Genomic DNA, 13045 nt, shown 5'->3' with positions numbered 1-13045 from the left:
TTGACCCGAGGAGTCACTGGTGTCTGGCTCCCTCTGTGCCTCTTACCTTTCCAGCAAAGTTCTTTCTGCACGTAGATGGGCCTTCTCCTGCCAGAGGGGAATAGGGGTGGTTTGGGCCCAGATTGTCGTGGGGGGTGGGGGGGTGGGGGGATGGGGAGGGCTTGTTCCTATGCCTACACCCCTCGTATGGATCACACTGTAATTTTTTGTTCCATCCTACATCCCTACGTCGTCAGGGACAACGATGTCATTAATCTTTGCATTTCAGGGACTCGAAGTGTCAACAAAGAGGTGTTTGTCGTGCATGTTTTGAATGAAAGGGGAAAGGGTGCTGGATTCGGTGTATCTGGTTTCAAAAGTAATTTGGACCATTGCTTAGCTCTGTGGATTTCACTTCAGTTTCCTCATCTGTTAATTGGGGATCCTAAGCCTGCAATTTTTTTAAAGATTTTATTTATTTCTTATTTAGAGAAAGGGTGAGGTAGGGAGAAAGAGAGGGAGAGAAACATCGATCAGTTGCCTCTTGCACACGCCCCAACCCGCAAGCCGGGCACGTGCCCTGACCGGGAATCGGACTGGTGACCTGTTGCTTCGTGACCAACCAACCAATGGTCGATGACACCCGACCAACTGAGCCGTGCTGGCCAGGGCAAGCCCCCCAATTCTGTGATTCTCCTATCGAGGTGTGGTGGGCAGCCAGCGGGGGACCTGCTTCCTGAGGGGTGCGGACTGCCAGCACTTGTCCAGAGCAGAGCTCTTGGACAGCACCGTCGGTCAGAATGGCCAGCTGCTGCTCACCTGTCGTGAAGTTGGCCAGGGTCAAGTGACACGCAATGTGTGGCTCATTGCTCCACAGGGTGATGTCAGGGGCTGTGGTCAGGATCTGCTTGTCACTTCTGTCATGCATACCAGTTGCTGGTCACTTGGCTAAGTTTTAGCAGGGGCCAGATGACCCGGCCTCCACGTCCCCCAGCCCTGCCGCCGACACTCACCTCCAGGCTCCAGGCCCCGGCCCCGCCCATACATGCTGCTGGGGCACCTTCTACACTAGTGTTCCTGTCTGTCAGTTTGGACAACTTGTGTTTTGAGGAAGAAGAATTCTGGAACATTATTGGGTAACTCTCAGTCAAACTCGGGCTTTAAGTCAGAGAGCCTCTGGCTGGAAGGGTTCTCAGAGGTGGCTGGTGCACCCCTCCCTCCCCAGGGCGTGAACCCCTTCTACCTCTGTGGGCCTGCCCAGGCCTGGGGGTCTCTGCTCCTTGAGGGAGGGTGTCCCTCAATGGGCAGCACAAGGTTTCAGAGGATCTGCCCTCCCGCTGGGAGGAAGCGGGCTTCCCCGGCACCTCCACTCCGCCTGGCTCGGGAGCAGGGAGGAAGAGGTTACCCGCCAGGCGGCCGCTGGAGCTGGGAGATGGCCTCCGGCTCTGCTCGTCCTGCCTGTCTCGCTGGTGTGGAGCGCACAGCTTTCAAAGGCTCAGGCGTCTGTAGTCCTCAGGCCAGTGTGTCCTGGAAAGAAATGAAAACACAGAAAACCAGCATTATGTTTACTCACCAACACACTGAAAGCCTTCCTCTCCCTTGGAGAGTCCTCTCGCCCTTGTGGTTTGGGGATCGCCCGCTCCCAGACAGGCAGCAGCAGCTTCCCAGGCTGCGGGCTCTCGTTTTCGATGCCACTGGCACGTCCCTGGCTCCACACGCAAGACATGGGACTCTCTCCGGCCCCGGCCTCCTCCCTCCCCTACTCTTGACCACCCATTTGGCTCATTCATTCAGCATTTATGTACAAGATCTCCTCTGTGCAGAGCTGGGGCTGGAGTCCGGTTCTCGGTGCTCGAAACCCTGCAAGAACCTTTGCTTCTCCAAGGGGTTGTCAACCTTCAGGAAATCTATGTCTGACCCCTGTCTCCAGTGCCACCCTGGAGGGGAGGGTGGCAGGTGGCTGAGAACATGGACTTTAGAGTAGCTTGGCGTGGGTTCAAATCCTGCCTTTTGACACATTGTAGTGTGTATGGTGACCTTTAGGAAGTTACTTAATCCCTCTTAGTCTATTTCCTTCCTGCAAAATGGGACTAATAATAGTACCCACCACAAAGGGTTGTTGTGCAGATTGAATTAGATAATATATGCAAAACACCTTCGCTTAAATGAGGACGTGTTTGCCTGGCAAACAGGGTGAAAAGAACACACCATGCAGAGGTCTCCAAATAAACAAAGGCCCCGAGCTGGGAAACTGCAGCACGCCCTTGGAACGCCTCTGGGACGAGGGCCTGAGCAGTGGGCAGATCCGCTGTGGGGTGTGGGCAGGACCAGGAGGTCCTGGTCTGTCTCATGGAAGGGTTTTAGAAATGTCCTGCAGGCAGCAGTAGACACCATGGAAGGGGTTCAAGCTGGGGGGAGTGATGATCAGATTTGCATTTTAGCTGCAGCATGTCAAATGTTGAAAGGGCCAATTTCTGAGGGAGAAAGGTGAGTTGGAAGCATGTTACCATTGTCCAGGTGGGGGATGGTCATGTTTTGAACCAGGCAAGACAAGAGCTGGACTTGAGAAACGTTGAGCAGGTGGAATTGACCAGACCTGGTCACCAGTTAGGATGGAGGTTCTGTCTGTAGGAAGAGGAGGCAGCTGGAGTTGCTTGGGTAATGCAGCCGCTGGGAGCACCATTTATTAAAATTGAAACCACAGAAGGAAGTCGGGTGGGGAATGATAAGCAGGTCAGTTTTAGGCATGTTGAGTTTGAGGTTTGGGGGGGCGGGCGGGTGGGCATGCAGTTGCCTCCTGGGCAGTGACACAGAGGCCAGGGCCGCATCAGCAGGGGCAGTGGGGTGTAGGAAGGCCCAGGACGGATCCCTGGAGGGGTGCTGGTGAGGTGGGAAGTGGGAGGAGGAAGAGGGGTCCACAGAGGGTCTGGAAAAGGAGCAGTGGGGGGGTCAGAGGAGGCTCAGGAGGCGTGAGTCACAGAGCCAAGGGCAGAGAAGGGATGTAGGGTGTGCCACGGGGAGGTCGAGGAGTTGCATTAGGCCCTGGGGAGGTCGTTGTGCCCCTTCTTAGCACAGTCCCTGGGAGTGGCCGTCACCGGGCCGTGGTGGGGAAGGGGACCTAAGTGGGCAGTGGATGAGAGGGTGGAGACGGTGAACCCCTGCCAGTCTGCTAAGAGGGGTGGCTGTGGACGGAGGGACACCAGAGTGGGAGCCGGCGAGGACGCAGTGTGAGGGAGGGACGCGTGGTCGGTTTGTGCAGCCTGGAGAGACCGCGTGGGTCCCTCGGCTGTTGGAAAGGGGCCGGCCAAGAGGGAGAAGCAGTAACCAGGTTCTGCTCCAGGAGCACGCAGGAGGAGAAGGGACCAAGTGCCCCAGGCAGGAAGTGCTCCTCCTCGGAGCCTGAGGACGGGTGGGGGAAGGGACAAGGTGGGCGGCCCAGCCAGACCCACCTCTGGAGAGGAGCTGGGAGAGGAGCCTGGCTGTTCCCGATGAAGCCCTGGGGCAGGGAGTGGCAGTTCAGCCCCCGGAGCACCGCAGGGGCTTGGCCAGTGTTTGTGGAGTCACACTGGGGGCTGCTGTGAGCCCAGGACAGGACGTGGTTCAGTGGGAAATTCCACGTGTTCCGTGCGTGGATGGGAAATTTAAAGATAATCTCAGTTTGTGGTTATGGGCCACATCCAAAGCAGAAGTAGCAATCAGATCAAAAGGTGGGTGTCCACTCTTGTCTGGACGCATCAATCCCCTCAAGATCTGGCACGGGCCGCTGGCGCCCGTCAGTCCACCTCCAGCGCCAGGGAACCGTGATAGTGACGAGATGTGGGCTCTCAGCCTCATCGGCCGGAAACACAGGGGACCAGTAGAAGGGGATGCTTTTAATTTATTGGGTATGTAAAAGTGGATATTTTTATTAAATACTAATAGTGTTCTCAGCTGACAGTGAAATTACTTCAAATTATAGGACATAAATTATATTCAAGAGACAGCTCACGCTGCAGAAAGGCTCGCCTGTGGCCTGATGCCCCACGGGCTGAGCGCCCTCCTGGGCACACACAACCCACCGTCACAGGGGCGTGGGCATTGGGGATGCAGGAGGTGCCCCTTTCTCAGACACTCGGGGGGGTTTCACGGCTGAATGAGCTGGGAGTGGGCAGGGCGGTTCCAGCCGGTCTCACTCTGCGTCGCTGCCCCCCTCCTCCCCGGGAAGGAAGTGGGCTTGAGACACACTCCCAGCGCGCCTGGAGCGTGAGGACTACTTTGTGTCAGGCCCTGAGGATTCAGGAGTCACTCAGACCTAGTCCCTGCCTTTGGAAACTGCTTGTCCTAGACCTTGACCCACTGCAACCCAGGCTAAGAAGTCCGTGATGTAAGGTGTGCGTGTTTGGGGTGAGGCTGGCCTGTAGTAGTTTAGGGGGGCGGAGAGAGGACAGAAGGAAGCTGTGTTTGTCCTCCAGGGGAGATGGCTGCTGCCTGATCCCCGTGGGGCAGGGGTCTCCATCCCGGCAGGCCCCTGGAAGACACTTCCTGACGGTGTCTCTGGCTAGCTGGCTGACGCATTTGAACTGCCCTCACAGGGCTCAGAGATGGCCCAGTGGCCGAGGCACTCCTTTTGAGCTGACAGATCCGGGACCCCTGAGATCTCAAGGCCTCGGGCAGACGGCCCTCTCGGTCTGCTTGGTGTAAGGACATGGGCTCCTCCCCTGAGGCCTGCTGCCCAGAGGTGAGGAGGGGGCTCCGAGCACCCTGGGTGGCCCCAGGGCAGAGGGGTGTGGAGCTCCACAGGAGAATTCCGGATGGCGGTCTCCTCTGCAAGCTCCCGCTTGCCTCCTGCTCCCCTCTGACGAATGCTCCCTGGGTCGATCTCTGCGCACAGGGGAGACTGGAGACGGGGAGGGTGTTCTGGGGGCCTTCGGAGGCAGGAAGCCGAGAGGCTGGCACATTCGCAGCTGCGTCAGTGATGACGATGTCACCTCATCTTGTCTGGTGCTTCGTGGTTTTCGGAGTGTTCTCGCACGTAGTGTCAGACCTTTTGCCTGCCTGACATCACCTCCCAGACTTCCAGGCTTCGGCACAGGTACTTCTCTTCCCGGAGCCCCCTGCTAGGGGCGGCCCTAGTGCCGGCGCTGGCCCCCGACGTCGCGTGTCTCGGGTGGAAGCGCAGGCTCCGTGTCTTGCGCATGCCCGCTCCCTGGCTATGCGTGCGTGTGTGCGTGGGGCGGGGACGGAGGGGCGGAGCATGCCCGGCTGATTCTCCCCTCGCCTGCAGAGCAGAAACTGAGTCCCTGACGGCTGAGAGGTGGTCTGAGGAGGCCTGGCTTCCGGCCTGCGCTTCTGCCTCATCGGGGGTCTCTGGCCTCTGCGGGCGGCCCCTGCAGGCCGGCCATGCCATTGGCGGCCCTCCCCACAGCCCCCTGTCCCCTCTTGTCCACCAGCCTCTGTCCCAGCACCTCTTCGCTTGTGGGTGGGCTGCTGGCCGTGGTTTGCCATGGTGACCACACCAGCCCTGGTGATCTCAGTGTGACATTTGGGATTTATTTGCTAAATACTTAGACATGTGGGTTTAACCCAGCCCTTTCCTCGTCAAAGAGGGCGTGCTGCCTCCTGCCCCTGGTGTAGATGTGACAACCTCCTGCTGCTATCACTTGGCATCGCCCCCTGCCCCAGGTCCCCCGGGCTGCTGGGCCCCGGAGCCAGGTGCTGTAGCAGTGCCAGGCTCCTCGGCCGCTCACACTGGCTTTCTGTTTTGTCACTTGGAAATGTCACCCTGTGTCATGCTTCTCTGTGGGGCGTGTGTGGCGTCTGTTATCAGGAGTGAAGGCCACCACCCCGGGCAGGTCCAGACTTGCCCCAGCCAGGAGGGACAGTCCGGGAACTCTGCGGTCAGCCCGCTGGGTGTTACTGACTTCCAGGCACATGAATGCCTCTTGCCAAGTGCTCCAGAAGCTTCCTTGGCTCCAGAAGTCCAGGGTGTTAGAGTGCCCTCCACCCCTGAGCCCTGGCCGGGGGCAGAGGGGACGCGGTTTCAGAGTCAGTGTTTGTGAATGGGAAGTTGGTGTTACCTCACTTCCCACTCTCCTCCCTGCTGGCTCCGAAGTGGTGCTGAGATGCCGAATGCACGCATCTGTGTGTTGCCTTGGAAACCACACTGGTGGCCTCACCCAGAGCCCTGTGAAATGAGGGGGCTGGCACACATCTCAGGAAGCTTCTCTGTGATTCAGACACAGGAAATCACCCTCCCAGCACGCGCAGGTAGGTGAGTGAGAGGGCTCTGCGAAGAAACAGCCCAGTGCCTGTCCCGCCCCTGGGGCCTCTGCCACCTTCACCTGGTCCAAGGGGCCTGCGGCCTGTCTGTCTGGGATACCAATCACTGTGGGAGCGTGGATGCGTTACTTCTCTCCCAGCCTCAGTTTTGCCATCAGTAATGAGGGCAGTTTGGACCGGGCGCTCTCTGGGGTCTCTGGCTGTGTCCGGGATTCCGTGCCTGAAGGATGCTCAGTTGTAAGGAGAGAAAATGCAGGGAGAGTAGCTGTGAATGTTTCTTGCTAACGGTGACCAATGTAGTTCGTATTCAGGAGGCCCTTGTGGGGGCCTGTCCCAGTAACCTCGTCCCTTCCCTGACGGCCTGGCCTCTCTGCCCAGTAAGAGTGGACTGTCCCCTTAATATAACCTTGAACTTGAAACAGTAAATAATTGAAAAGAGAGTTCTTAGGCTCCAACATCTTAATGTTTAAAGGTGACTCCTTTTAAGACTCTTGCAAATGTAACTGGCCAGACATCTTAAAGCTTTTAGGATAATTAAAGTCAGCGACCGCGTTCCCCTCCTCAGTGCCGGGTTCCAGCCTCCTTCCATGAATCCGGGCTCCGCCCCTCCCGAGTCGCGGGGGGGACAAGTGCCAGCCCAGCAGAGCACTCCCTCTGCCCGCGAGAGCCGCTGTGGGCCGCCCACGGCTTTTTCAGTGAATTTGTTCTGTTTTGTATCGTTGTTGTCACTGTTTTTAAATGGTGATCTCGCCTTCCATGGCAGCAGTTCTCAATCAGGGACGGGCCTCGCGTCCCTGTGTGGGTCGGCGCAGGCCGGAAGCTCACCGATTGGGGACACCCCGGTGCGCACACCCGCTGAGGAAGCATCGAGCTCCCTCATGCACTCAGTGAGGGCCCCCTCCTCCCCCAGCTCTCTCCGCTGTGGCCACGGCCTCCATGCCTGTAAAGGGTCTCGTACGTGGTAGGAGCTCGGCGATTCTGCATCTGGCCTGAAGATGAGGGCTCCCTGAGGATTCTGGAGGCTGGAAGGCGTTGCAGGGCATTCAGTGTTCGGAGGCTTCTTGACAACCCTCGTTGCATTGTGCCACCAGGAAAAGTTTGATGGCTCTAGTGTGTTCACCTGGAATCTGGTTAACACACATTTTCCTGTTTTTAAGATGAAAGGCAGCAAACTCGCCACTGCTCAACATCTCCAAAACCCAGTAATTGGGAAAGATGTGAACGGTGCTCAGTTTATCTTGGACGTGGAGAATTCATTGCGGTTCAAACGGAGTTTCCTTTCCTCTGACCACATCACTGCTACGGACCTGTCGGGGGCGGGGGGCGCGTGGGCCGTGCTGCGACTTTGTCATTAGCGATTTTTTAAAAATTGTGGTAAAATACACGTAACATTCTGTTTACCATTTTGACCATCTTTTCAGTGGCAGGGAGCGCACCCACGCTGCTGTGGGATCGTCACCACTGCCCGTGTCCAGACGGACTCTGTCATTCTTTATGTGAACTGTCCTCTGGTAGCTCCTGGGTGTGGGGGCCCTGCCGAGGCCACGGTGCACCTTCTGCACACACTGACGTCCTGCCAGCAGCCCCACGGCTCAGCCTGTGAACTCACCTGTGCCTTTGCCTCACGCCCACACACCACAGGCCTGGGTTCTGATCCCAAGCTCCGGTTTGGAAGACGGCTTGGAACCCCACAAACGGTGTGAACGACGGTCTCCATTTGTTGGTCTCTTGACTCTATGACCTCCCTCCGTGGACGGTCACAACAGCCCCGTGATTCTGTGTAACGTGTCCAAGGTCTCGCGGCCGGCAGGAGGCAGGGCTGGCTCTAGCCAGGCCGACGGTCTCCAGGCTATCAGGCTTTGCTGCTTGGGCGGGTGCGCTCTCTCCCCACCCCGGTTCCTGCGGATCCTGGGCATGCCCGAAAGCTGGGCTGAGCCTCGGGGACTCCTCTCCAAAACAGGCGAGAAACGTGACTGTGACAAAACGAGGGCTGAAGAGCCGGCCAGACGCTGCGGGTCTCTTGCCAAGCAGCACCTGTGCACCTGCCCCAGCCACGCCTCCAGACCCGTCTGCCTATTCCAAAGCCCTTTCTTATCCTGGTTGCCCACTGTCCACCCCATGGGGCCCAGGCCAGCCCCCAAAATGGGGTCCAGCACTGCAGGGATTGGAGGGCCCCGCCACAGGTACCACTCTCGGGCAGCAGCACTGGGGCGCGGCTCTGGTTTCCCTCCTTCACCCCGATCCTGTGAGCCCTGGCTGCCTGGCTGGCCTCACGCTGTCCTGTTCCTTCTTCCCCCGCTCTCTGAGGGGTTGGCTTCTGCATCCTGTGCCCACTCACTGCTCACCCAGGGCCATTGTGTCCCTGCCGGCCACGTGGCCCTCGGGACCACACCTGACTCCACCTGCAAGCCATGGCTGCCTGGGCTGCTCCCGCCCTTCCCCTTAGACCTTGAGCCTTGGGCTGCAGGTGGCCTGGGCGAGCCAGGCTTCAGCAGCTCCCTCCGCTTCCCCGCCCTCATTTCCTCCCTGTTCTGACTATCCCTGTGGTCAGAGACCAGCAACCGCACACTCAAGTCCCCGTGGGTCGGACACAGGATTTCCCAAGGTCCCTCCCCAGATGAAACACTGCAACTTGCCTGGCATAATGAGGAGCCCTGCCTCTGCCTGGCCCTGCTGCTCCCCCCGGGGGTGTGAGCCAGCCACTGCGGAGGGCCACCTGCCTGCGTTTTCATTCCCTCGCTGCAGCGGAAGGCAGCGGTGCTGTTTGACTTGCATAGCAGCCTGCGAGTTCACTTTGAGTCAGATGTTTACTAAAACCCTCTGCATTCTTCACAGAGCTGCTAAACCACAGGCTCCCCCAGCCTCTCCCACCCTGGCTGGTACAGTTGGCTTTTGGGGGCAGGAGCTGCCCCACCTGTGTGTCCCTGTTGGTCCCGAGCATTCATGTCAGCCCTTCGTTCGCTCCGGCCTGACGGGGTCTGTCAGCCTCTCATTCAGCAACACGTGGCTGGGCCCCCAGCTTCCCACCCTCCCATGCTGGGGGAGCCTGGCTGCGGCAGGTTCACCCGTATTTGCTACAAATGTGGAACCAGAAATGGAATCTGGGGAAGGTGACTTCCTTTTGCTGGATTAGAGACAGGAGAATGGAGGAAGACAGTGAAGGATTTGCAAATCTTTCTCATTCTAAACATGCTGCGGCCGCTCCCTTCCTCCCGAGCTCCGGTGCAGGACAGGGAGCGGAGCGGACCCTGTCTCTGTGCCTCTCCCGTCTGGGAAGTGCAGGGGGTAGAGGGCGCTGGCCGCCTGGCAGGACTGGGTCGACGCAGCGTGGCCCCACAGGCTATCTCAGGAGGGTGTCCCTGCACGGCCACGTGTCCCTGTGGCGCCAGCAAACTTCCCAAAGCTGCTCCCAGACGCTGCTGGGTCTGGCTGCGACTGCTGGCTTGTGGCACCACTGGCCACTGCCACACACCAGAGATGAGTAACCAGCCACAGTGGAGCCACCCGCCAGGTGCAGAGCAGCCTCTGAACTCAGCGCCACGCGGCAGGCACGCGGGGCCCCTGCCGCTGTCGGTTCCCTCGTTCGTGCAGCCTGGGCTGGGGGCTGAGCGCCCTCCAAGGCTCCCTCTGGGGCCCCTGCTACGGAGCGCTAGAAACCGTACTGATTTCAGAGCAAAGAGAAGTGACCGCCGCTGGGTGTGTGTGTGTGGAATCGGGTCTGGGAGGGCGGGCAGGGCAATATTTGTCTTCCTGCTGCTGTTAGAAATAGCAGCTGTGTGCCCTCCCCCGAGGACTGGACAAAGGATGATTAATGCATTTGACACAGAGCCATCGGAGGCCTGTTCTGAGCTGGGCACCTCGGGGACGGCAAGGTCCCTGCCCCAAACGGGCTTTCGATCTGACAAGGAGATAAGCGCCCGTGTTCCCGCCTCGGCCGCCAAGTGGGGAGTGCCGAGCTGTGGGGCAGGTGCGGTGGGCACAGGGGAGCTCGGCTCGGAGGGGAACGAGGCTCCCGCCCAGGGGTTCGGGGTGGGCCCTGGTGGCTGGGCAGAGCTCTCGCAGGCACAGGTGCTTCGGGGAAGGGACCTGCTGGAGCAAATGGGGAGAGGGAGGGAAAGCTCAGGGCTTCGGGGTGGTGGGAAGGGGGCAGTTGGCCACGAAGGCAGCGGTGAGGAGTGCGAGGGAAGAGGAAGGCTGGAGTCGGGTCCCGGCCAGTCGGAGCCAGATAGCGAGGGGCCCGTGGGCACAGTGGTAGCAGCCACACTGGCAGTTACGAGGGGCTCGGGTGGTGATCAGATGGGGGACAGGGATGTCAGGAGACTGATCCCCAAGCTGTGTTAGTAAAGCATTTTATGTAGGACTGAGGACGCATCACTGGTCAGCAGTAAGACCGAGGGGTGGGCTGGGGTGGGAGGCTGGTGGGGATGATGGCGGGGGCCCGGCCCCCTCCCCAGTCCTGGCCTCTGCATTGACTTCGGAGCCCAGGACTGTGCGAGCTGCAGGAGATGGGGAAGGAGATCTCCGTCCTTGGAGGATCTTTAGTACTGAAGATGGCGGCCACCTGGTGCATTGTCCAAGAGTGAGAGTAATGGAAGACCCCCATCCTCGCCCCGGAACCCAGGCCCGGTGGTCTCGTGGGCAGAACGTGAGCCACCGGGACCAGGGCCACAAGGAGCCACGTTTGTCTTGCTCTGTTGGATGTTTCTAGATGTTTAGCAAGGAACTGCCCTGAGATTTTACAAGAACCTCAGGATTTTACAATTTTGCTCTTTTCTTATTGTTCCCAGATCCAGCCTCCACCTAAAAATACTCCGCTCCCAAGTGGTCAGGGAGACTGAGCCCCTCGAGCAGGGAGTTTGGTCCTCCCTTTGCCGGCAGCACACTGCCTGCACGTGTGTGGGTGGGGGGGCCTGCTGGTAGGATGGGCTCCCGGCCTGACTGTTGCCTGAGGCAGCAGCACTATCCCGGAGCCCGGGGCTGGGGGGCTCCTTGGTTTGTAGTGGGTTGACAGGTGCACATGCAGGGGAGGGGCAGGTGATGAGCTGCCTGTGGCTCATAAAGGAGCAGCTGACCTCGCACAGCAGCGTCTGTCCGTCTGTGGCTCATGCTGTTGTTGGCTCTGGCGGGAGAGCTCGCCAGCAGCCACCCGGAGACGGGCCTTCCTCCCCTCGGTGTCTTTGCAGCGCTCTCATGAGCATCGTCTAGACCTGCCCTGTCCCACCCGGCTCTCCTTCCCAGCTCTCCTCAATCTTTCCCGTCCCTCCTATCTAAACCGCCGGTGCCTGCTGCCCTGTGTGTGTGTGTGTGTGTGTGTGTGTGTGTGTGGCTTTCAAGCTGAACTGACAGGGCTGAATTTTACAGCCAATACTGCGTGGCTCTGGAAAAAGAGAAAGAGGAGGACAATGAGGGACAGGATCTCCAGTAGCAGGGAACATTCTGATCTGGGTGAGCCTGCGGGATAAATTTAGTTCCCAGAGCTGGTGCAGTATTCTAATTTGGTGGGAGCCCTTGGGCACCCATGGCGGGGAGTGGACACGTCTTCCCTCACTGGCCCAGGCCGCAGAGAGCCCAAGGTTTATGACTGTTATGCTGAAGTGCAATTTCGGCAACCCTGATCTGACACGAGATTTATTCTTCTGGCACCGAATTCCCTGGACGCCCCTTTCCAGTTTGTAGCTCTCAAGGCGTCTACATTTCCATGGCTGGCACATTTCAAGGTGGAAACCCAGATGAATGGCTGTACCAGCTGTGTTCTCATGTTCTTAGGATTAAATCAATGAGGATTAAAATATTAATTGGGGCTTTCTGAGAAGAAAATGAAATATGGTACAGACTGCAGCATTTTAGATTCAGAATCAAGAGTTTGAATTCAGCTCTGCTGCTGACAGGTGACTCAGGCAAACCACTGCATGTCCCAGGTTCTGTCTCCCGCTCCCTGTGGCGGGTCCCACGGCTACACAGGAGTGCTGTGTGCGTCGGCTGCAGGGGCTGGGCAACGGGCCCGGGGGAGCCCGGCACACTAGGGGCTTCACAGGATTTAACCAGGGACCCTCCTTGCCAGGCCAATCACTCTTGCAAACCCGAGCCCTCTGTTCCTGGTGCAGCGCTCCGGCTCTTGGCTGCTGGAGGCAATTATTGGCCGCCTGTAGCCCCTTTAGATGAGGTTTCTGAGGCCCTTGCGGATCATTCCCTCCGCCCTTTCTTAGCTGGTGGTCAGGAACACTCCCCGGGGGCCACCCTTCCCAGCCCCCTCCCCTCCGCCCACCCATAGCCCCACTTCCTGTTGTTTCTCATGAACAGAGTCAGGAAGCAGGAACTCTGGTGCGTGCCATGCTAATTGGCATCGCGGGGCTCCAGGGAGCCGGTTGGCGTGTTCAGGAAAGGCTGACTGGTTCCTACCAGCTCAGGCCCTGGTCACAAAAGGAGGCTTATTGCTGATGCTTGGGGTCTGGGACCACTCAGCCACCGCAGGAGCCCGGAGTGGATCTGGGGAGGGTGGGCAGAGAGTGGGCTGGGGTGCGAGCCATGGGACATGGCAGTTCCCTGCCCTGACAGGAGGGTGATAGTACAAATAATAATAGCAACCAAGTACTAAGAGGAGTGCTACATGCTTTACAAAATGTATCCCGTTTAACCTTCACACCACCCCCGATTTATTCCCTTGCATCCTGTGTTTGTTGCCTACCGCTGCTGTAACAAAGTGCCACAAACTTGGTGGCTTCAAACGACACAAATGCATTTTCTTTCCATCCAGAGATCAGAAGTCTAAAATTAGTCTTACGAAGCTAAAATCAAAGTATTAGCAGAG

The 13045-nt window shown here is 58.5% G+C and overlaps 1 protein-coding gene across 5 annotated transcripts in view; it reads left to right on the top strand.

The window, feature by feature from the left end:
* Positions 1–13045, top strand: part of KCNN3 (potassium calcium-activated channel subfamily N member 3) — a 142663-nt gene that overhangs the window by 43939 nt on the left and 85679 nt on the right. Inside the window, exon 1 of one of the 5 annotated variants that reach the window (XM_036015780.1) lies at positions 5799–6229. The exons of the other annotated variants lie outside the window; for them this stretch is intronic. The gene's annotated coding sequence lies outside the window, so the exon portion shown is untranslated. Of the gene's footprint in view, positions 1–5798; positions 6230–13045 lie in introns of those variants that run through there. 5 annotated transcript variants of the gene reach the window in all.

This window comes from Phyllostomus discolor, chromosome 14, assembly GCF_004126475.2.
Source record: "Phyllostomus discolor isolate MPI-MPIP mPhyDis1 chromosome 14, mPhyDis1.pri.v3, whole genome shotgun sequence".
Taxonomy (NCBI): Eukaryota; Metazoa; Chordata; class Mammalia; order Chiroptera; family Phyllostomidae; genus Phyllostomus; species Phyllostomus discolor.
The sequence above is the reverse complement of the archived record's forward strand: the minus strand, read 5'-3'. Positions and strand labels throughout refer to the sequence as shown.